Below are 22,557 nucleotides of genomic sequence, written 5' to 3'. Positions count from 1 at the left end.
ACATGGCTTTATTTTGCAGGGCACAGGTAACAGTACATTATATTCAGGAAAGCATGTAATAATTATCTCTAAAATTATTCCACACATAGGGGACTGGTGAGCTGGATTGGAAAGACTGGAATTTTTTTCTCCTACTTGAAATCCCACCTCCTTAACCCATACCACACCTTGATGCTTCTTATGTCATCATTTATTTGTGTGACATTTTGTTCTCACACAGTTCCACGCCTGCCAATACCCAAAGAGAACAAACCGCCCCAAATACCACGTGAAGGCAATTCTAGAGAGATCTGCTTTGCAAAAACCAGATGCCTGTACTGATGTCTGAAAAAGCAGGGTTTGTCCATCGGTGCCACATGCTGGGTCCCAATCCATCAGTGCTGCTCGCCTATGGGTGGTTTCGTTGAAAGGCACACGCAGCTACAGCCGTCCCGTGCAGCGGCTGCAAGGTCTGCGCAGCCTGATGGGGACAACTAGGTTAAAGACCAAGCAGATTTTGTTTCTCCTGTGTTCCTAACCCAATATACGCAGCGTCCTGCACTTAACGTCCTATTTCTCAGCATTTCTCAACCTCTTCTGTAACACCATGCACAAAACTTGAAGCAAAAATGGATGTGTACTGAATGCTCTGATCATGCATCTCCACAGAGGTAGAAAAAACAGATTCCTTTTGGCATCAACAGAAAGAATAGACAAATAACAGTAGCTGATCAATGTTTTTGGTTCAAAAATAATTTAATTTAAAGGAACAAACTTGCTCTTGGAGCTCCTGCAAGGCAAACTGTTTTGCTCAGGTGAGAAGCTGTGTTGCATCAACAGCGGCTGGGCTTGAGTTTTGCTTTGGCCAGTATTAAAGTAAGATCCTTTCCTTTTAGTGACGCATTCCCATGGAAAAAGTCAAAGCAGTAAGTGTGAGCATTTCCCATAATTAAATGACTATTAGCACTATTCATTTTTAATTATTTTTTTTAAGAACAATTTAGGTGCCAAAAATACAACTGCTTCATTAAGAGCTAGATTTGATTTTTATGAAAAAATAGGTGGTGTTTTTTAGGTTAGCATCGCTTTGCATTTGCAGATTCTGACATGGACTATAGCACATCTGCTCTGGACCAAACATATCCAGAACACAGATTTAATGCTCTGGGCCCATCTAAGTGAGAGCAGCCGCCTTAACTGCAGCTACTCAATGCTGTCATTTACAGGCACTGCCACATTAATGACAATTTCACTTGAAGATTGCATCTAGGTTGGATGGCTGCTGATGTGGAAAGCAGCTTTGCATCTAGAGGGCAATGGGTTTACTTGTGGAAATCAGAAAAAAATACAAGTTCATATTTCATTCTGTAGCAAGGGAGGTTATTTGTAGGGCTTTTTATCAGGAAAGACGAGAGTCTGAAATCTCACCAGCAGGGTTTGCAGTGTCAGCATCTCTAACAGGCTGAGCCGATGAGGTCCTGACCAGTACTTGAGACAGTAACCTCCCAGGAAAACTTCCAAGCGCTGCTTTCACTGATTCAGCCACTTCTCAACCTTGAGTAAAAGGGCATTATTCTTTGAAAGACTGTTATTTGAACAAATCGAGTGTAGCAATGCAGGGAGCCCAGCAGTGTCATGGCAGAGCAGGAGGTACAGGCAGCTGAGGAAGGAACAGGACAGAGTCATCCAAACAACAACATGCCCAACAGCATCTGTGTTATGGATCTCTTCCAAGAAGAGAAAGCCAATTTGGTCATTTAGTTATTTACACTCTACCATCCCCAGTCCTTTGGATATTTTTAATTGCACAAAGCGATTTTCTGCTCCTTCCAAAATACCCTTTATATATGGAAACCGCTGATGAAGCACCACGGAGGTAACTGCATTCCAGCAGGTCTGGAACAGCCCCCAACACATACGGTCCATGTCTTCTACTCCTGAGCCTCTGCCAGCCGACAAGAAAGAGGGGTAAGCCTGCTGGCCCTGTCCTCCCTGTCTTCTGATGGCACAGGGGCCCCTAAGGGTGTTTAGGAATTACACCCTGCCCATGCCACCAGAGTGCCTGCAACTGCAGCTTGTGGCTTACGGGGAGGCTCTTTGGCTCTGCAGGCACAATCAGGGACCGCAGACCCTCAGTACCCACCGTCTGATCATCATGAAATGAGGCAAAGCTCAGCTCTAAAAACAGAAACCTGAAGCAACCTGTGATGCTGAGGATGCCGGCAGACACCCTGGCCAAGCCCGCGCCGAGGCTCTGTGCTGATGGGTACTGCACCTGGCTGGTTTACGTGCTTACCTCTGAGCTCGTCTCTAAAATGAAGATGTTCTTTTGTAATTCTCAGCTGGGAAAATACCCTCCTGCTGGGCTCCTGGCTGCTTTTCACATCAAATAAGCCTCGTCCAAACAGGTTTAACTTTCTGACACCTCTCTTTAGCTTGACAGGTAAAGCTGTATCAAACAGTGGGTTAAAAAATTGTTTTTGGGGCAATTAGTCTGCAAGAATCAGTACTTCCAGAGTTCTTACCAGTGAAAAACATTTCAGATATTTTAATCTCAGCCCTGTTAACACTCTGAATATGACAGAGGGCTGAAAAGAATCTGGCTTCCCTGTCACTGTGTGCATCCCTGTGGTTCTCGCAGTATAATAAGGTGGCTGTGGGTTTGACACATGCCATTCCCTCACTGTTTGGGTATATATGCTAAACAGCATGAGTCCACACAAGCTGAATTTTTACCTGTCAATTGCCATAATAAGTCCCAGGTTTGGGCATTTTTCTAATGGAAAACTAGGTTGTCAGGGAAATAATTGTTTATACAGAACACTGGATTTATCACTGGAGTATAGCAGATGATGCCTGGGAAAAAGTAGTGGTGGAAGTTTTCTACAGCCGTAGCAATTTAAGAGATCCTCTTACCATCTGGTGGGGAGGCTCCCCAGGAGCTCAGCTCACCCCAGGAGCTGTGGAAGGAGAAGCAGCACGGTGAGGACCTGTGAGCCTGGCAGGGAGGACAAGGTTGTCATTGCCGCCAGTGGATGGTCTGGCCCATGATGGCAGGTACCCAGGCTGGGAGGGGAGGGCAGAGCTGCCCTCTGCCCTTGATGTTCATCACTGCTTTCAAGGTCGAACTGACCAGCGGCCAGCAGATGACTTTGGAAGCTCACAGTGCAGATGATCAGCGGGACTGGGCTTCTGGTCACCTTAAGCTGCCCTTTATTAAGAAGACTGCAGAGCAAAAAGTACTCGTTTCCCAGATCCCAGGTTAATACCATGCAGTCATATCGTTGGCGTTGGTCTTTAATCATTCCAGATACACAGCTCCCACTGATGTCAGCACAGGTTTTGCATTCTTGCAAAATCAGCATCTTTTTTCAGCAAAATCACACACTCAGCTTTAGTGGGAACTGGGTGACCAAACCACAGTGAAAAATCCCAGGCAAGTCTCCTTTTTGACCTGACTTAAAATTAAAAATGCAATAAACGGCACTTATCAGAGATCTAAGAAAATGCTGTATGATTGCATAGCAGCAAATGGTATACTTGCTTTTGAGACAATATCTTTGTGTTTGCACATACATGTACATAAATATACTTTTAAAAAAATCAAGGTTCACTTATGGACTGAAAACAAAGACTTTCTACACGTCCATGTTGCAATCTCACATATAACCACAAGGCTTTTGAATCTGGGTTATAAACATCGAAGAGGAAATGTTTACATTCATGCATCTTCTACTGAACTGGTTTCAAAACGTCTGTTTAAACTCTGACCGCGGAGTACTGGCTCTGTGGAAGTGAAAACACCTTACTGCACAGTGGGCTATAATCTGCCTGTGCGTGCTCCTGGATAAAATAAGGTTATCTGAGGTAGCACCGCATTTCTAGCCTCAACCAATGCCAAAGAAAGAGAATGAGAATCTCTTTAATTAAGGTTATCAAGTTACCGTGCATTGCCTGGCTCTCACGGACACGGTTCTCACAGGTCAGTTGATATATATGGGATCCTTAGGGCAACTTGCTCATGCATCCATAGCCCAGCTTCTTTTCAGCAATACCTAAGTCTGACCTACGATGCCCTTAGCATTTTCCTGCCACTGCCCTTCAGGTGCAGGGTGCTGTTCAACAGAGCGAGGAGGATGCTCTGCTGCATTTCTCTCCCCCTGGAAGCTGTGAAGATATTTCCAACCCCTTACAATGCCATCCTGGGGCAGGTGCGGGTCCTCTGGGACACAGGAGCACCTGGGAGAAATGCATGGGGAGGGCCATAGGACTGGCAGCTCCCCAGGAGAGAAGTAAATAGTTTTTCTCTTCTACATTTCTGTACTTACCAAGATATAAACTTATTCTTGGAAAATATCTCTTACTCCATGAATCATTCCTGTGGGTAGAAAAAAAATAATATATTTTTTTAAAAAATAAATCAAAAAGTCTCACAAAAATTCATGAGTTTATCAAAATTCTGAGGGACTGAAAAACTCTTAAACTTAATTTAGGATTCAGTTTTCCCTCTGCAGTTTCTCAGCCCTGGTTGAAGCTGTAGGTATTTAGGTCTGGAACACAGATATTTTCAAATTTATTGTCGGTACGACAATGATTATGTAGCCCATTGAGATCGAGTGGTGTGATTTAGTGTTTTGGAGGCATTTGTCATGTTTGATGAATGCATCTGGTGATTCAGTGCAATGAAAAAGCGAGATTTCCAGCTAGTGAGAGATAAAGGATGCTGGCTGGTACATAGGGTTATGGCAGTGGCTATATAAGGTTACAAAAATTTTATTTGTTTCTCATTTAGAGTTTTAGAGGAAGATGGGAAGGGAGATATACTTTAGCTGGTGCTCCAAGGTGGAGCGAGGTAGGCTGTGTAAACATTTCTAGCGCTTTGACAAAACTTTCTTGGGAACTAACATTTTCTCTTCCTTGTGTTCCTGGTTTCTTGCCTGTCATCACGTATCTGCACATAGTACCCATGCAGGTGCATTCGGGGAGACCTTGCCAGTATCTCAAAGTTACCCCAGCATTCCCAGTTCTGGAGAAAGTCACAGAAATACTTTGTTTTCTTGTTTGCCTTCTGTAGAACACACTAAGGCTGGAGACAATGGGAAACTGTCAGGAGGCTGGGCCCAAAACGCAGGCATTTTCTCAGACAAGTCATGTCAAACAAGTCGCAGAAATTTCAGCCATATCCAGATAATGTCCAGTAATTTATGTCTCACTTTGGTTTAAATTTCAGATATAAACAGGTTCTTATTGGAAACAAGGTATTTTGCAGCGTGTTTTCTATGGCGTGTTTGTAATCAAATCATCTCACTCTATGCGGCACAGGGACATCCCGTTTTAAACACAGGATGCCAGGAAAGCACCTGGAATCCAATTTGATTTTTGTATTATCACTGAATCACCAATGGCTTTCAGAGAACAGAGATGTCTTTATCCAATGTGGTAAAATGGCACACTGTGGAGGTAATCAACAGCTCCCAAGTGCCATTACCACTTCTGACACAGCCATCTCCAGTTCCCTGAAAGCCATCATCACTACAATAATAACTGGTAAAGACCATAAAAAAAAGATATCTTTCCTGATTCTTTTCTATCAGGCATTTGTTCTGCTGTAAGTGACAGTAATTCTGTAGGAAATAGCTCAAGTGTGAGCCTAAGAACAGCAGTCTCCATGGATTTAAGATTTACCTCTACCTTTGTGCATCTGCGAGAGGGCAAAGGGCGCTGCAGTGGCAATGCCAGGATAAGGATGATCTGGAAGACGCATGGCCACAGGCAGCAGCCCATGGGAAGACCCCACGTTCTCACCACCATCACCATTTTCTGACGAAGTCATACTCTGTGGCAGTGGTATGATCTAGACAAAAGTCGCTAACCTCTTCTAATATAGGAAATAGAGCATTTAGTCATTTCTTGGACATCTTTTTTGGGGTCAAAAGATTTTTTTCCTACTGCCTTACAGCCTGCGAATCTGACAGATGCCTGGAGCTAGAGGCTCTGCTTTCAGAAGAAACCCACACCTGGAATTCTGAATACACGAGAGATGCCACATTGTATTTTTCAGAAATTGTCTTGTAAGAACTCCCACGTTCCCACCAAATGTCAAGTTAGTTCGTTGCACCTGCCCCAATTCCCCTTTGCAGTTTGCGCAGCGCGTTGTTCATCACTCCCTGCTCTCGTTGTCTCGCAGAGTTATATGCTTTCCATGCCGAAGGAAGCTGGCTTCAGTAGTGAACAGGCTATATTTCAGTTTGACAAATTTGCAAATCCAATAGGGATCCCGTCAAATGCAAAGCGCTACGTGAATACAAGCTGTCACTTCGTCAAATTCAACGTGGCGGTTTGCAGAGCGAGGTGCTATTGGCGTGCCAGAGCTGCTCGCCCAACTCGAGACATGCAGCCTGGTGATTAGCTCAATTGTGCTCCAGCTTCTTCCTCGTTTGGACTGCCACCAGGCAGAGCATTTCCGTGGAGTTTGCTGAAGTTTCTGTTATGAAGGGATACGTTTGTCATGCTAAAATAGGAGATTTATATGCAGCCATGCATTTATTGAAGGCTTGTCTAGAAGTATTATGTGTCCAAGCAAGTCTATTTGTTTTTCAGCTCATTATAAGCTTCAATCTCCGTGTATAAGATCTGCTGAGAAATAATGTCCACTGAAACCTGTCTCAATCAAGTAACTACTTCTGATCTAGGATCCCCATCTATCAATCAGGGTTTTAAAAAACTTAGTAAGGCTGAGCTATCACAATTAATTCTTCCTTGAGAAAAGGTGCTATAAAGATCTTGGGTTTCTCCTTCTCCATTATTATTATTTCCTTAGACTTCTGGTTTGGTAAATATTATACATACATTGACTCACAAAATACTGAGCCTTAAAATGTTGTGATTAATGTCAGTCTCCAAGCCTATCCCAATTAAAATTCCTCTTAATTTCGGTATTTTGCCCTGAAAAGTACGGGGTGCTTTTAGTTCATTCACAGCGCTGTGCTTCTAAGGGAGTGAATCAGACACCCACCAACCTCTCCATAATTAAACTCACTGGAGAGCAGAGGCCAAATCGTGCCCATCAGAGCTCCACTCTGTGGAACGGCATTTTCTCCACCAGTATCCCCATGAGGTCCAGGAGACACGTACACTGCTGGGAGGAAAGGTGAAGAACCTGGCCTGGAAGAAACACTGCATTATTTGTACTGCACATACGAGCCAGTTTCTCAGTATAAATGTCACTCCCTGCAGGAACTGCGCAAACACACGGTTTTGCCGTTCTCATGCGTGCTGCTGAAGTGGTGCCTCTTTGACACCAACGTGTGTCTTCTGCTGCAGAACCCTCACCAACACTTTCAAACTGGCTTTTCAAAGTTATGTTGTTTATATCTATGGCTGTGAGAGCCTTGGAATCAGGGTCTCCGTAGGTGGAGGAGAAATATTTACCATAGCTGAATAAGGTGTGAAAACACCATGCAAGCAAAACTCAGGTAGAGGCTGTTTAAGGCAAAAAGAAAGGAAATTGAGGATACCGTTGCTTCAAGAGCAGATGAAGTACAATGCTTATTTCATTAATGGACAGTCATAAGTAAATTCAGATGTGCCAGTGCTAGTTCATCTTGCTGAAATATTTTAGTGTCTAGCTTTCAGATGGAAATACTCCATACTAATACCTCATTTTATCTCATGTTATTCAGAGTTTCCAAATAAAATCTATTGCACTCATATTCAGTAACACCTAACCCATGCTCTGCTGCTATTAGCTGAGCTTTAACTGAACCCAAGGCTCGCCTTTCGCTTAACAAAACCAGCTTTAGATGTACTAGAGCATCAATCCACACAGTAGTACTTATGAGGAATAAATTGATTTTCTCATTGCTCTATGTTGGCTAAAAATTATTCGATTATGTATTTAGCTGCTAATGGAAACTCATTAGTAGATTTTCATTTCATGCTTGTTTGCACCTGCAATCCATTTCTTCTTGTCCAAAGGACTGTTTCATTTGGGTTGCATGCTATAAATTTTCTTGCATATAAATTGATAAGCATCAGCCAAAATTCAGTATACGTGGTCTGAAATCGCTCTAGGCCATCATTTTAACAACAGCATCATTAAAGCAACAGATCTCTGGTGATTCATTGTCACTTATTGCTGTGCATATTGATGTTCTAACTTGCCTCTTAGTTTACTTGTTAATTTTGTTATCTTTGCTAGTGACAGTCCCCTGGTGTCTTCCCGTTTGCTCTTCCCCTGCATTCTCCTGGAGCCCCTCAAGGCTCCTGCCCTCCTTTTTTAACCCAAAGACGGGATGTGCCTAACTTGAGGCACTGAGTCAGGATGCCAGACTGTGGAGGGCAGGAGCGAGGCACCCATCCATCCCAGGGCACCCTGTTAGTCCAGGTGGGTCACCCCACCATTTCACCTGCACCACCATCATGGGTTCAAGGTACCCGATTTTACGTGGGATGTAAATTCTCCCGCAGGGGCAAACCCTCCAGCAGTGCTTGGTGACTCCATCACTTAAGCCCCAATAACATTTCCAAACTATGAATGGCAGTGTGGGTTAAGCACCATGCACACACCCAATTATCTATACACATTACTTTGTATTTTGGCCATGATTAAACTGGAATGCTAAGCTCCTTCTGAACAGCAGGCTGCATTCAAGGGTTGAGGCTGGAACTGGCTGAAGACTGACTTACAAAAAACCATCCCTTTCCCAGGCTAACACAGCATTAACATCAGTGCAGTCAAATTTTCAGCTGTTCCTGATTTTTAAACCACCACCTACACCACTATTAACCTATTTTAGCTGCACTTAACTTGCTTTGATTTATGCCACATATTTTGTGGCTGTTATTCTGCACCCAGAACTTGAAAAATCAAGTGGAAGTAAACTCTTGCAGGAGTTTACTCTGATTTTCTTTACCCACATTACAGCGTCAGTGATGCTGAGCTTAGCATAACTTTGGCAGAGCAGCAGGGTTGGGCCAGTGCTTTAAGCCTCAGCCACATTTTCATGCGAGTTCATGGACCTGCAAGGGACAAGAAAGCATCACCAGCCCCACCGGGGCTCAGGCTCATCGAAGCTTTCTATGGATAAAGGACACCAGCATTGTATCATTGTAATTATCACAGTAAAAATCTCTGATGTTCAATAAAACATATGCTCTGTGGTCACTTGTTTTATTTGGAGGGATACGTTGTTATCTGTGTTGGAATAATACCCTATTCTAAGCCAGCCAAATCCAGCTACTGTGCCATCTGGTCATTTTTTATAAATTTTTTTAACAACATAGCTCAATGACACTTTTAGCTGCACAGATCAAAGGAGTGTATTTTTACCTTTGAAGCATTAGGTAAGAAAATGAGCCTGATGTTCCCAGCTAAGTCAACAGGAGAGTTGCTGCAGTCCTCGTGTTTAGAGGGGGACCGGAGAAATCCCTCTGTGCAGACCAGCAGGACAGGGTCCCGCTGGAGGGACAACCATTGAGCCGAGCCGGCTCTGCCCTGCGGTGGCACCTTACCTCTTGTCCCCAAGACCTTCTTGGTCCACAGCAGCCCAGGAATAGTGACAAGGCTCCATGGGTTCGGCGCAGTTCCCAATTTCTTGTGTGGGCAGTGTTGAGAGACAGGCTTTTCAGTGGGCATGAACAGGACGAGATGCTTTTTTAGATGTCTTCAAAGCAACTTCAACTGGTAACGATGTTAGAAGTGAGGCACCTGGCCACGGACTACTAGTTTTGTGATGGTAGGGCCACATGGTGCTGTGATTTGTTCAAGAATAGGGGCCACAACGTGCCCAGTTTAAACTCTCCTTCCCCATCTTTCTACTCCAGCTTCCTGAGGTGTTCATACCCTTGGGATCTCCCAGGTGGTGCAGCACAAGGAGCCACTCCCAGGCGAGGGAGGAGGAGCATGCTGCTTACCCTGCTAAACTCCCGCTCGGCTTCCATCTCCCGCTCAATAATGCTGGTAATTGTGGACTTAACACTGTCTTCCTTTCTGGTCTTTCATCTCCCCTTGCTCTTGCTCACGGGAGACAGAAAACGTAGCTAAGTCTCAGCTGGACCCCACACAAGTAAAGAAGCAGAGGAGTCATCCCTACTTACCCATCCAATATTCCTTCAAGCACTTCCAGCTTAGTCACAGACCACCCTGAGCTGCACCACTGGACGTCGATGTAAAGTCTACAAGCAAGTGGTCCAGAGAGCAGAGGGGTAGGCACAAGAGTTAACAGATGACCATAACTTTCACATCACAAGCTGCTGGGCATTTTATTTATTTTGGAGCTTTGAATTTAAACCCACACACATCTTGGTTAGTGAAGCAGAATCTGATCATAATAATTATGTCACATTTTGTTTTCATATGAAAAAAATATAAAAACTTGTTCAACTTCAGCAGAATGATTCCAAATTGATCCAAATATGAAAACTGAATCTATTAGTGCTGTGTACTAATACAGCCCACACATAGGGAAAAAAAAATACATTTGCTGTAAAAATATCTTATCAACCAAATTAACCTGCTGAGGGTATGCCTGTATTCCCCACCAAAGTAACTGGGAACGGGAATGGGTTCTGAATGTGCTTGTTAAGTGCTCACGATCAATACAAATCTATTTTTCAATTAAGTAGAAGATACTGGGTGTACACGTATTGCCCGCAGGCCAAAATATTTTTGAGCAAAACCGGATTCCAGAATATAAAGTTGTGTTGTTTTTGCTCTGTCTTTTAAATGAGCTTTACCAGCATGCAACTCCAATCCTTGTGAACTCTGCAGATTAAATTTCCTTGCAGTAATGACCACTAGGAATTAGTGAAATGTTAATCTTCCCACCTGCTGTGTATGATTATACATGAGTCTAATCAACCTGATTACAAAAGAAAGCAATTTCTGCTTTTACGGAAATCTGTTGTCTGCTTTAGTTCTTCTTGAGGAACTACAAAATTCTTTACCCTATATTTCAGAGCAAAAATAATAATTAAATTAAAACATGTAAAGGGGAGAAATGGAGGGGTGATAGTAATTGCTTTACAACAGATACAGTAATTGATGCTCTGAGGATTTATTTCAAAGCATAGAAGTCGAATTAGAAACCTAGCTTTATCTGGATTTGAGTTGCTTTGATGAAGTCACTGCATCTTTGTGTCTTGATTTTCAGCTAAACTGTTCTTAATGAGAATGCTAATAATTACAGTAGGACTAAATTGTTTTAGGGACACAAGAGGATGACAGACAAATTTTTATTTCATTTAAAGCTACAGCCACAAATGTGACACTTTTCCTCTGTCAGCCCTGAAACGTGCTGGATGGGAAAAGGAGGGAATGCAGGGAATGCACCAGCTGAATTCATCGAAGACAGCTACTTAATGCACTGAAGGCAGATCATAAAGACAATTTTAAAAGCTACATCTAATTGTATTTCTTGTGTGAAAGATTTGTTTGAGCCCCCATGTACTGACCTGCATTAAAAAAAAAAAAAAAAAAAAAAAAAGAAAGAAAAAAAGGCAAAGTTTAGACTGGATCCACACACCTTCTGAGCAAGCACTGCAGAGCAAAGGTATTTTCCAAGTCACAAATCCAGGAAAATCAGAGTCGGAGTACAGAAATCTGAAAAATATAAGGAACATAGAGCAAGGAAAGCGTAATGTAGTCTACTTTATTCGTCAATCAAAACCACCATTTTCTTCTCAGCAGCCACCAGCCCCGGACCGCCTGAGCTCCCCCCCAGCACAGTTACAGTCAGTCATCTCCAGCCTCGCACTGCGCATGGAAACATGGAATAATCCCTGGATTGAAAATCATAATATCGAATCATCTGATTCAATATATTGCTGCTAGTTATCTGAAACCATCCAGGACCTGATGGGCATTATTCCACAGGCAAGCTTAATATACCCCAAGAAATACGATGCCAATTATGAAACCAGTGTTTCTCAGCACTTTGCATGCAAGGAGCAGGAGATAACGGGGATCTCCATGGTGACAGTGCAAAGGTAGCTGGGTTACCTGAATGATAATTCTGATTCTTCCATCTGATCTTCATGGGCTTTTCACTTTTCATCTTTACCTCTGAATGGGTTAGCTTTCTAATGGAGAGGAATTGACAAATATCCCAGTGTTCCTTAGAGGAAAAGCAAATCTTTTCTGGTATAGACTCCTGCAACTTAATTTGACTCGACAACTGTTACAGGGAGAGCTGCTCGTCGTAGTAGGGAATTTGCCCTCTACACATACCCAGCCAGCTTTAAACTGGGCTACAGAAAAGAAATACAGAACAGAATAGAAAAGACCTTGTTAAAGTAGATCTCCAAAAACTCCTACGTGACACTGCCTTCCCCCTGGACCTGTGCCTGGGGGCAGTCCCAGCCCCCCCGCCCCCCCCCCCCCCCCCCCCCGGCTCTGCCCAGTGCCGCAGCTCCGCTGGGAGCCCAGCTCACCTCTGACCTTCCCTTCTGCTCGCTGCTCCCACAGCGACACAGAACAGAGGCCAGAAAATCAACATGCACTGAATTCAGGGCTTTCATAATTTGTAAGGCTCTCATCCAGTTTGCAATTTGGAGAAAAGTTCTACGGGGATCCCAAAGCAATCTATCACTCTAAGGCAGAATAGACTTTCATCGATTTCAGAGAGGGGTGCCTTCATCGATTTCAGAGAGGGGTGCCTTCATCGATTTCAGAGAGGGGTGCCATGGCCACCGTGGCCACCAAAGCCGGTGCTCCCTGAAGTGCAAAGCGGCTGCTGCCTTCCTCTCCCCCTTGTGCTCTTTACCTGTGTGCTTATTCGAAAAGCTGAGCGCTTCTCAGTTTGGTTCATTAAAAACTTCAATACCTTAAACAATCTGGTTTCTCTCACGCTTTGGGTTGTGCGGGAATATCCTTGGAAGATGAGCCACAAGCCTGGGAAAGGACCTCGGGGCTGCAGGTGAGATCGACATCCTGACTCGGGCACCCAGCGACCTCTGCAGCATGAGGGAAAGCAGTTTCACGTGAGAGATATCTAAATATATATATATAAAATAACATGTGATCTCCGATTGCCTCTGTCAGCTATAAAACTCCTCTCGAAACACTCTCCAAGCCCCTCCTGAGGGCGGAGGGAGGAGAGGACAGACCCATCCTGCTGCTGGCATCCCCGGCCGGGTGGTGGGGGGCAGCCGCCGGACCCCTCTCCAGCCCAGCCACCGCCGGCTGCTCACTCCCTGAGATCTGAATGGGACGAGGCTTCATTAAAATCGTTTTCCTGCCCTGTGTTTGATGCAGCCGTACGGATAAGGCACTGCCCCAGCTGCGTGCTGCTACTCACAGCTGTCACTCCGGCAGCGCAGGGCTTCACGGGGAGCGGAGAACAAAAGCGAAGACTGATCGCTGTGCAACCACCCAATTAACTCCTGCATTTTTGTTTTTCATCTCCTTCTGCTTACTGGAGAAATAAGTACAATAGATCATTAATGCTGACGTTTGCGACACTATGCAGTCACCTTCTCCCCCCGCTTCACTCTGCCATGTTACCTAACACCTGGTAGGGGATTTAAAAGGATTCTCTCCATCTCATTTCATATATTAGTGCTAAGTTTAGCTTCTGTAGGCAACAATCTCTGTTTAAACTTTAATAAAGAGGTATGTTTAGAATCTCAGGGGCACACTCTCTGCTCATTTGAAACAAATGAGGATTATATAAGGAGGAACATGAGCTACAAATAGGATTCATAAAATTAATTGGCTCTAAGCTGCAGCTGAGCGGAGCTGAGCCATCAAAAGTGACGGGTGGCCAAAGCACATCTGTTCCACTTGGCCAACCCTGGGGGCCGGGTCCCTGCCCCAGCCCGGTGCTCCTGTGGCTCCCACACACCTCTCAGGCTCTGCCCCAACGCCGGGCTCCTGCAGAGCCAATGGTCCCGCTGCTGCTGCCGCGGTCCCAAAGACGCTCCGAGAGCTCCGAGCTGCCTCAACGTTTTCATTTCTGTGGTGCCACGTAGGTTCTGCCCCATGAGAGGAGTGTGGATGCTGCCCACAAGTTTGGCATACTGCAGGGTACCGCCCGATTGCTCCTGATGAATCAAAACATCACGGCACATGCTTGAACATTCAAACGAGGTGAAAACCCACACTTCTTTCTTTGGCTACAATCATCAGTCCAGTTGCCAGAATTCCTCACACAAATCTATGCCTGCACGTGCTGTGCTCGAGTCGTTTGTTGGACTAGAAGCCACAACAATGTTCTATATACTGATGATATCACATATCACGCTGCTAAATCCATCTGAGGAAATTTCTGGAATTCCTTGCAGGAGCCTGTCTGCTACCTCCTCCAGAGCGCTCCAGCCCCTAGACATGGCCAGGAGAGGGGCAGCTGGGTGGCCCCTCTCCATTTAGCAAACTGCAGCTCACTGCTGGGAGCATCACTTACAGCTGCCGTGCCTCAAGCAGCTAATGTAAAACCTTCAGCTGAATCTCCCTAATTGCATTTAAAGCACCATATATATATATAGGTATGTATAAATCTAAAATAGCTTCCACATGTTCTTCCATTCCAGAGCTCTCTGCAGTTACAAAGCGCTGAGATAAGCGTGCTAAATTCTGCCGAGACATGCATCCCACCCCTTCCCCACCACAAAGCCCAACCTGTGCCAGGCTCCTAGTACTTTTTAGCAACAAGTTATAAGAACTCATCCTAAGCAGCGACACATAAACAGAAAACAAGTAAAAAGCCTCAAGCAAATGCTGAAGGAGATGGAGCCCTGCTCCTGGGTTGTGTGGAAGGGCACGGCTCAGACTCCATGCCACAATTCCCGTAGCTCTGGACGGGCTCCATCAGCTCCCCTGGATGCATGCCATGAGCATCTCACCTGAGATGCAGTGGGTTTGCACACCGAGACTCCACAATCAGCAAAAAATGAAAAAAAGTGGGAGTAAAACTTCTCTTGCTCCTAACCAATAACTGTAATATCACCAGGAGTATAAAGACTGAAAAAGACAAAATCTCTTCAGCTTTCCTTTCTCTGAAGACTCTATCCGCTAAGCAAGGCTGTAGCTCATTCACAGCTACTGAAATTATCCTTAATTTCTCAGTTGTGTTTTACACACTATCACTGACATTTTAGTGAATGGCATAACCAGTCAGGACAAAACAGTTTATGACGATGTCCTTGGGTAACGAACATACCAAAATGGTTACTAATGAAATAGGGAAGCAGCAGCATGACCATTTTTCTGTAGCCCCAACGCAGCCCTTTGACAATTTTGGCCACTCTTGATAGCTCACGAAGGAGGCTGACATACCTCCTCTTTTTTTTTTTTTTTAAAAAAAAAAAACCAACTTAAAATAACTGGCATCCACACCAAACAACCTCCCCCCCCCCTCACATAACAAATGGCATTTCTCAATGCCCAGTAACCCCCGAGTTTAATACATCTATTATTTCCTTCCAGATAAATCACACCTACTTGGATGCCACCAGGACCAAGGACCAACGTGAAGAGCGGGTGCTCTGAAGAGCCTCTGGGTAAAAAAGCACCGATGAGGTCTGCCCGGCACAAAGGCAGGGCCCAACTCAATCATGATGCTCAATTACTGCTCATCACGTTAACCTGTGGTTTTAATTCCCTAACAGCAACAGACTTACTAATTGCTGCCTGGGACAAATCCTTCATCCAATGAAACTCCTCTCACAGCTATTTTTAAGGGCTTTCCCCCTGATCCAATACACTGTGTGGTGCTTTACACTGCTTGGAAGAGTCACTAGAGGACCACCCAAGTCTTCTTGGGTCTGTGCTGTTGATCGCACCCAGATACAGCAGCAGCAGCCATCACTCTGTCAATACCTTTCCCAAAAGAAACAGGACATGTGTGGGTTTTAGATTATCCCACAGAAAGAGCTAAGACTAAAATTTCCCTCTAGATTTCAGAGTGTCTGTGAGTCTTGCAGGTATTCAGACATGGGCTCTATTTGAAGAAAATGAAATCTTCCCCTGTTGATAACATACTATTACAAGTATCACCTGCTCCTCCGTGCTGCCCCCACATACACACTGGAAGTAATTGAGAAAGTAGTGGTTTGCAGATTGCTGTGTACAGGGGACAGCAGACACCACCATCACTTGTGTAGGAAAAGGGAAGCTGGAGCTGTGACAAACCAGTATGGCGCTGGCTTCTGCTGCTGGGAGTCACACCGTCACTCCTAGTTTGTGCAACTTAGTTCATAGTTGTCAAAACAGGCGCTCACTTACGTACCTGCTATAATAAAATTAGCCAAAATCACATCTTCACCTGTAGCATTGGAAATATTTTCATATCTAAATTTTTCAGTCTTAGTGCAAACATATTACTTTTGGCAGACATTACAAAAGAGAAATGGAATAACGTCGTGATGCTTTATGTAATGCCGTATCTGGCGAAAAAAAATTAAATAATGCTGCCTATATGTCTGTGACTGTAAATACACATCATTTACCACTTAAGTAATCAAATTCTGAGCATTTCCAAATCTTGCAGAACATCCAACCTTTTCCCTGAAGCATTGAAATCTTGTCACAGAGCTCACCACCCATGGCCATCACACGGAGTCGTATATCACTTCCTGAACCTTAGGTTTGAAGGAAAATAAATTTAAAAATTATTTTTGGAAAGAAAACAGCTGGGGAGTCTTCAAGATGTAATTAGAACATGACCAACCTTGAGAGACACGAACAGAAATCATGGTCCTGTTTCAGAAGCAAAAAGCAGACTCTCAGCTCCAGTTGGATGGGTGACTCGCCACCCTCTGACGACTTTTAGGCAAGCCTAGAGATGGAGAGGGAAAACAGGGATATTGTGCATGCATGGTGGAAAGGCAAGTAAGTATTTAAGGGGACCCACTGCAGATGGGGAAGGTGAGTTCTATTTAAACTAACCAAATATATCAACGCGGCCAGCCTTTCTTATTTTAGGAAACACATCCTATATTCACCAACTGGCCAAAAGCAAAAGGATCTACAGCACATACCTTCATGATAGGAAGGAGCCTGGACAAAACTCAGAGCAGGTGATGCCAGCGGCTCCCTGCGTGTCCCACCTCTCCGTGGGGGTGGCTTGTGCAGCTCAGTCCCACAGACACCTCTGATCTCATCCCTCAGAGCCCAGCCTGCTGGCTGTGCCCCCCCAGCCAGGGGTGTCCAAGTACCCCATACGCCAGCACAGCCTGATGTTCTCACATGATATCATCCCAGCTGCCAAACCACGTCCAAACTGCTCGAAACCAGCACGTGGCATATTAAAATACAGCAAGAGCATCCTGCGCGCTTCCTTGCACAAAGTAGGGTGACCCATTTTCCACACATATTGTTGGAGCATTTAATTTTCTAACCTTTCCTCTTGTATGACACGGGAGACAGCCCTGCTACTGTTTTCCTACAGCAACGGGCTGCTTCTGCAGCCACATGCCATAAAGCTATGTACACTCTCAGCCCTGCCCCCACTAAAGCTGATGGCAAAATCCCCGAGTGTCTGGAGGAGCCCAGGACCTGGGCTCAGCAACCTTCTGCTCCAAAGCAAAGCAAGCACTCGCTTTTCACTGAGCCTCCTCACACACCAAATACTATTCAAACACATTTATGATTTTTGAACGGGTGTCTTCAGCTGGAACCTCAGAGACAAGTGCAGAGGGTTTATCTAGTGGTAACAAAAGCCTCATGGCATTTCTTAGATAGAAAGAAAACTGAGTTTAGCAATTATTCATAGCCTTACATACATTCTTGCAGACAGCCAAGCTGATTTGGCAGACTGAAGCTAATTGGGTTTACAGTAGAATGAAGCTTTGATTGAAGTGCCTCGCTTAAAAAAAAAATAAATTACCCCCCTCCATACCCCTGATAACATTACTCTCGAGCATGTTTTAACAACCACCCCACATACTACCAAAGAAGAAATGCAGAGATTTTTATTGCTTTACCAAGCAAAGACCCACAAGTGAATAATTCCGAACTGTTTGATCTGCTGTATTCTGATCCATAATTTAGCGGCTGCAGAAGGGCTGCGTGTGGCTGACATTTCAGGCTGCTTTTGAAGTTCACGAAACCCCTGCAGTCACCAAGGGGAGGGACCCTGCTTGGGAAGCCAAGGTGGGCACTGAACAAAAGGTGGGTGGGAAACAGCTCCACAGCTAATGCCCAAAAAATTGGTTACAAAAAACTGGAGAATGGAAATTAATGTAGCCTCGAGTTTACTGAGTAAATAATTCAAATTCTACTGTGGTGATTTATGAAAATAAAAAGACATATTTAACAAGCCCAGCAGGCAGCAGGTGCCCCTATTTTTACATGTTAAGAGACAAAATAAAAAAGCAGAAGCTTTTGCTTCACTGGGCTTTTTTCCTATTTCATGGTTACAGTTTAAAATAAAAGAGCTCCTGTGTGCTCCAGGGCTATGCTGTGGGTTTCAATTTCCACACAGCCACATGGAGAACCCTTCCAGGCGTTCCTGGGTATTAATGGTTCTAGGGGAGGTTTTACAGAAATGACACAACCACCTACACATTTCAGAGAAGACAGTTTTGCAACAGCCTGGTGCAGGAACCACTCAATACAAACCTGGTGTTCGTGTGCTTTTCAAGGGCTTTCCTAAATCAATATGTTTATAATGCCACATAGGAATTCAGATCACTGACCAAATCTTTGTAACAATTCTGGGTTACTTTGCGGGGAAAAAGCCAAAATAGTGGCACAGTACCTACGTTCTTGAAGCAAATGGAAGACGGAGGTATACAAAGACAAGATGAAATGGAAGATGGAGCCTTCGTGGGAAGCAGAAGAAAAACAAGGTCCCACACATCAGCTAGGATGGCAAACAGGAAAGGAAAGAGTGCAAGAGTGAAGGCTAAACTAGCTAAAAAATCTCGTGATTTATCATAGAGTCAAAGAAGGTTTGAGTTGGAAGGGACCTTTAAAGACCATCTAGTCCATCCCACCAGCAACGAGCAGGGCCATCTTCAACTACATTACATTGCTCAGCATCTTGTCCAACCTGACCTTGAGCACTGCCAGGGACGGGGCAGCTGCCACCTCTCTGGGCAGCTTGTGCCAGTGCCTCATCACCCTCATCGGAAAAAAATTATTCCTTATACCTAGTCTGAACCTACCCTCTTTAAGTTTAAAACCTGTACCCCTAATGAACTGTTATTTATGAAGTTGTGTCTCATCACCCTTCTGTATGGAGTGATTTATAGACAACTAGTGCAGTGGAGACAAGCTGACTGACTTTGACTTCATGCTCAGGCAGCGAGCTGGGCATCATTTCATCCCTCAGGGGCAGCCACTTAAAACCAGCCATATTCAGGGGGTAAGGAGCAGCTGGCATTAGGAAAAATAGGCTTAAAACCCCCAAAACCAAACCAAACCCCAAAACCACAGAGAAGGAAGCACTGGGGTGAAAACCCTACTGACCTGAGCAACCCTCAGATGATGTGGGGAAGGAGCTCCATCCACTGCACACTCTCCCTGCCATTTCGTTCCTCTGCCAGCTTTACATATTTGATGGTTTCAGAAGAAAATCCAGTCTTCAAAGGTGATGGTCTGCCCCTCTGCCAGCCTTATCAATCTCCATCCACGGGGCCAGGCTGTGCTGCACATCAGCACCTTTGTCGTTGACTCCCATATGGATCATTGTGTGAAAATGCCTAATTAAGAGAAGATGATGAGATTTTTAGAAAGTAAACCTTATGACTTTCTGCAGAGGAAATGTGAGCAGTAGTGCTGTATCACGAGAGATGGTAAGTACAGGTAGAGAGACAACTTTGAAGGCAAACTGCTGCCTCAGAGTGTCGTGAGTTCTCAGAGGTTTAGACTTCAAAATTACACACTTCATGCACTGTATGTTCGCAGCCTGACAGCAGGATTCCCCCGGAGAGGCTGGGGAAGGATCCTCACAGTACTGTGCACAGTGCTTTGTCAGATGAAAAAATCCAGCAGACAGTGATTGCAGATCAGAGGAGCTTACAGCTATTAAATCCAACAATTTGCCACTCTCCAGATGCAGATCAGGACCATTCACTCCACACGCCTTAATAAATGACCCTGCTTCTAAAATGCAGCACCACGCCTGACAGATGAATGGACTACTAATTCAGATTTGTTTTTTTGACAACACACAATAACAGAATATCAGAACTCCCCCGCAACCCCCCAGCCGACCCCACTTAAAGACGCAGCAGCAGTTGTGCAGATGCGGAGCCCATACGCTGTGCCACGAGGGCTGCCGGAGCCGGGGCCACCACTGCCTCGTGCAGCCCTGAGCCAGCTCCGGACCGGGCACACAGACCGACATTATCTCGTGAGATTATTTAGCGCCGTGCTTCCCCCCTGGAATGGGGAGGACAGGGAGAGCCTTCCCGCAGGTATCTGTGTGCTGGCTATGGTAAGTCATGCAGAACACTTTACAAACTGCAGCACGCCAGCAAGCTGACTTTCCACCAGCTGTAAACACCCACTCTGTATCCCTCGAAGGCAGAATACACAGCCCGCCAGCCCTTTAGAAGAGTTGTTTATCACCCTGCTTAAGCAGCGCTACTTAAAATAAGCGGGGAGGTGCGTGGCCCCTCGACACGCCAGCTCCCGAGGCACGGGCAGTGCAGCACCACACTGTACCGGGGCTCCATGCACACCATCAGCCGTGCAGTCACTGACAGAGGTTGCCGCAGCAGTTGGAAATAATTCGGCCAGCATTAAAAATAAAGAAATAGACTCATTTTTATGACACAATGCATAAAGTGCCTGGCTTCTGCTGAGAGTCAAAATTTGGCCTGTTTGGTTAATTTGATTGGATGCCACAAGCGAGGGCATGATTTGAAACCACAAGTCATTCTTCTCCTTGGAAGAGTGGATAACTGAGTCTATTAATCTGACAATACATTTAAACTGAGTTATTGTGACAAGGGACTTCCATTATCCATTTCATCTAGTTGCAAACTGTCAGAATAAATCTCAGGGGGTTAGGGAAAAAAGCTGCCTTCCTTTGTTTGCTGTTTTTACATGCCACAACAGTTTAGATTTGGTTCACATTAACTCATGATACCGTATAAACTGTATGGGGAGGGGGGAAGCTCACAGAAAACCCAGTACAGAAAATGCTAACTTTATGGTCATCAAAGTTTTTGTTTCTTTTTCTTTTTGTTGTTGTTGGTTTGGTGTTTTTTTTAAAAGAGGAGTCAGGACAGTAAAATTTGACCACCTGGCAGCCTCTTAATGTGGGCTCCAGTGACCCTTTTTTCTTACACATTTCTGTTTAACTGCAACTGTTTCTCCCTTTGGAATCACTTTCCTAAAGCTCTGGTTTTATCTTGCTTGTAAAGCAAGTTGACTTAAAGAGCAAAAATGCTTGTAACCAGAGATGAATCAACGTAAGGCACAACGGCGTAAGCAATGGCATCAAGCTGAAGATGTTAAACCGGAATCCAGAAGGCTGGGATTCAATCATGGCTCTACCATTGACTTCTTAAATGCAGGGTAACTTATTCCCTCAACAGTTATGCAGATGATGACACCTTCTTGTTATCCATCACTTGCTTATTTTTGTAACTAAACCTGTTCTAGTGGAAGAACAGTGTAAGAAGTGTAGTGGCCAGGCAGGCTGGTGCTGCAGAGCCCAGCGCCTGCTCTGGCACAAAGAAGATGGAGATAGCTTGGGGATGCCAACTTCGCCCATGGATGGCCAAAGAGGCATGCAAAATTCACACCAAATTCAAACCACCGTGTGCTCATGTGCATGAATATATATGAATGAGAGAAGGTAGGTGACAGCATGCCAAGAGCTGCCGGGGGAGCTGCTTTTCATCAGTCCCCACGGGCTGCAGCCCTGGCCAGCCCCCACTGAAGGGGATCTTTGAAGGTTTCCTCCTGCAGTAATGACACTTTAACCCCTGTCTAGCACTTTGTTGTCAATTATTCCCCTTAAGTTTCATTTCAAAGCCACTGTGAGCTGCAGGAAGTCCAGAGAGTGGCAGATGATATGCACAGCAACATGCCCCACACACACTTTAATTGCATCCTTTACAGATAAATATTACTTTTGAGAAGTGAATTTTAGAGGGTTTTAAGAAATGCTAAAAGCTAGCTGTGCTCCCATGCAAAACATAAGCATAAGCTCAAAGCCCAAGTGAACTGGAGGGGTGTGTGTGTGGAGATAATCAAACCCACATGTTTCTGAAGGGCAGATAAACCCCACGTTTATGAGGCAGTGCTCCTGCTTTGAGTCACAGCTCTGGATTTTGCGTCCAGGTTCACATTAAATGCGGCATAGGAGATGCTCTGACACAGCAGGACTGTCAGCAGTGGCGGGCTGGCAGCTGCCTCCCACTGACTTCCAGGAGCTGCAGCTCCCTCACTCAGCAAGTTACGCCAACCTGGATGTACAAACACACATATGGGCTGCAGGATTTTAAAGAAAAAAGGGGCTGCACTCTTAATAAGATTTATTTGAAACAAATAGTCCAGCCAGTCCCAGTACATAGAATATATTACATCCTGAAGCCAGGGGCAAGGACAAAGGAAAAAACCCAAACAAACAGCTGTTCGTCTAAAAGTCTTTTACATGTTAGGTTGATTTCTTAAAAAGC

The 22,557-nt window shown here is 44.8% G+C and overlaps 1 long non-coding RNA gene across 3 annotated transcripts in view; it reads right to left on the bottom strand.

Moving 5' to 3' along the window:
- LOC130148959 (uncharacterized) overlaps positions 1-19,816 on the bottom strand; it is a 44,162-nt gene extending 24,346 nt beyond the window's left edge. For 2 of the 3 annotated variants that reach the window (XR_008821723.1, XR_008821721.1), the window contains exons 1-8: positions 19,391-19,816; positions 16,647-16,754; positions 16,477-16,557; positions 12,804-12,933; positions 11,981-12,060; positions 11,505-11,581; positions 7,019-10,155; positions 1,408-4,357 (exon numbers count right to left, since the gene is read on the bottom strand). This is a non-coding gene — a long non-coding RNA (uncharacterized LOC130148959). The remainder of the gene's footprint in view (positions 1-1,407; positions 4,358-7,018; positions 10,156-11,504; positions 11,582-11,980; positions 12,061-12,803; positions 12,934-16,476; positions 16,558-16,646; positions 16,755-19,390) is intronic. The other variant, XR_008821722.1, reaches the window with a different exon arrangement.
- Positions 19,817-22,557: the final 2,741 nt, after the last annotated feature.

This window comes from Falco biarmicus, chromosome 4 (genome assembly GCF_023638135.1).
Source record: "Falco biarmicus isolate bFalBia1 chromosome 4, bFalBia1.pri, whole genome shotgun sequence".
NCBI lineage: Eukaryota > Metazoa > Chordata > Aves > Falconiformes > Falconidae > Falco > Falco biarmicus.
The sequence above is the reverse complement of the archived record's forward strand: the minus strand, read 5'-3'. Positions and strand labels throughout refer to the sequence as shown.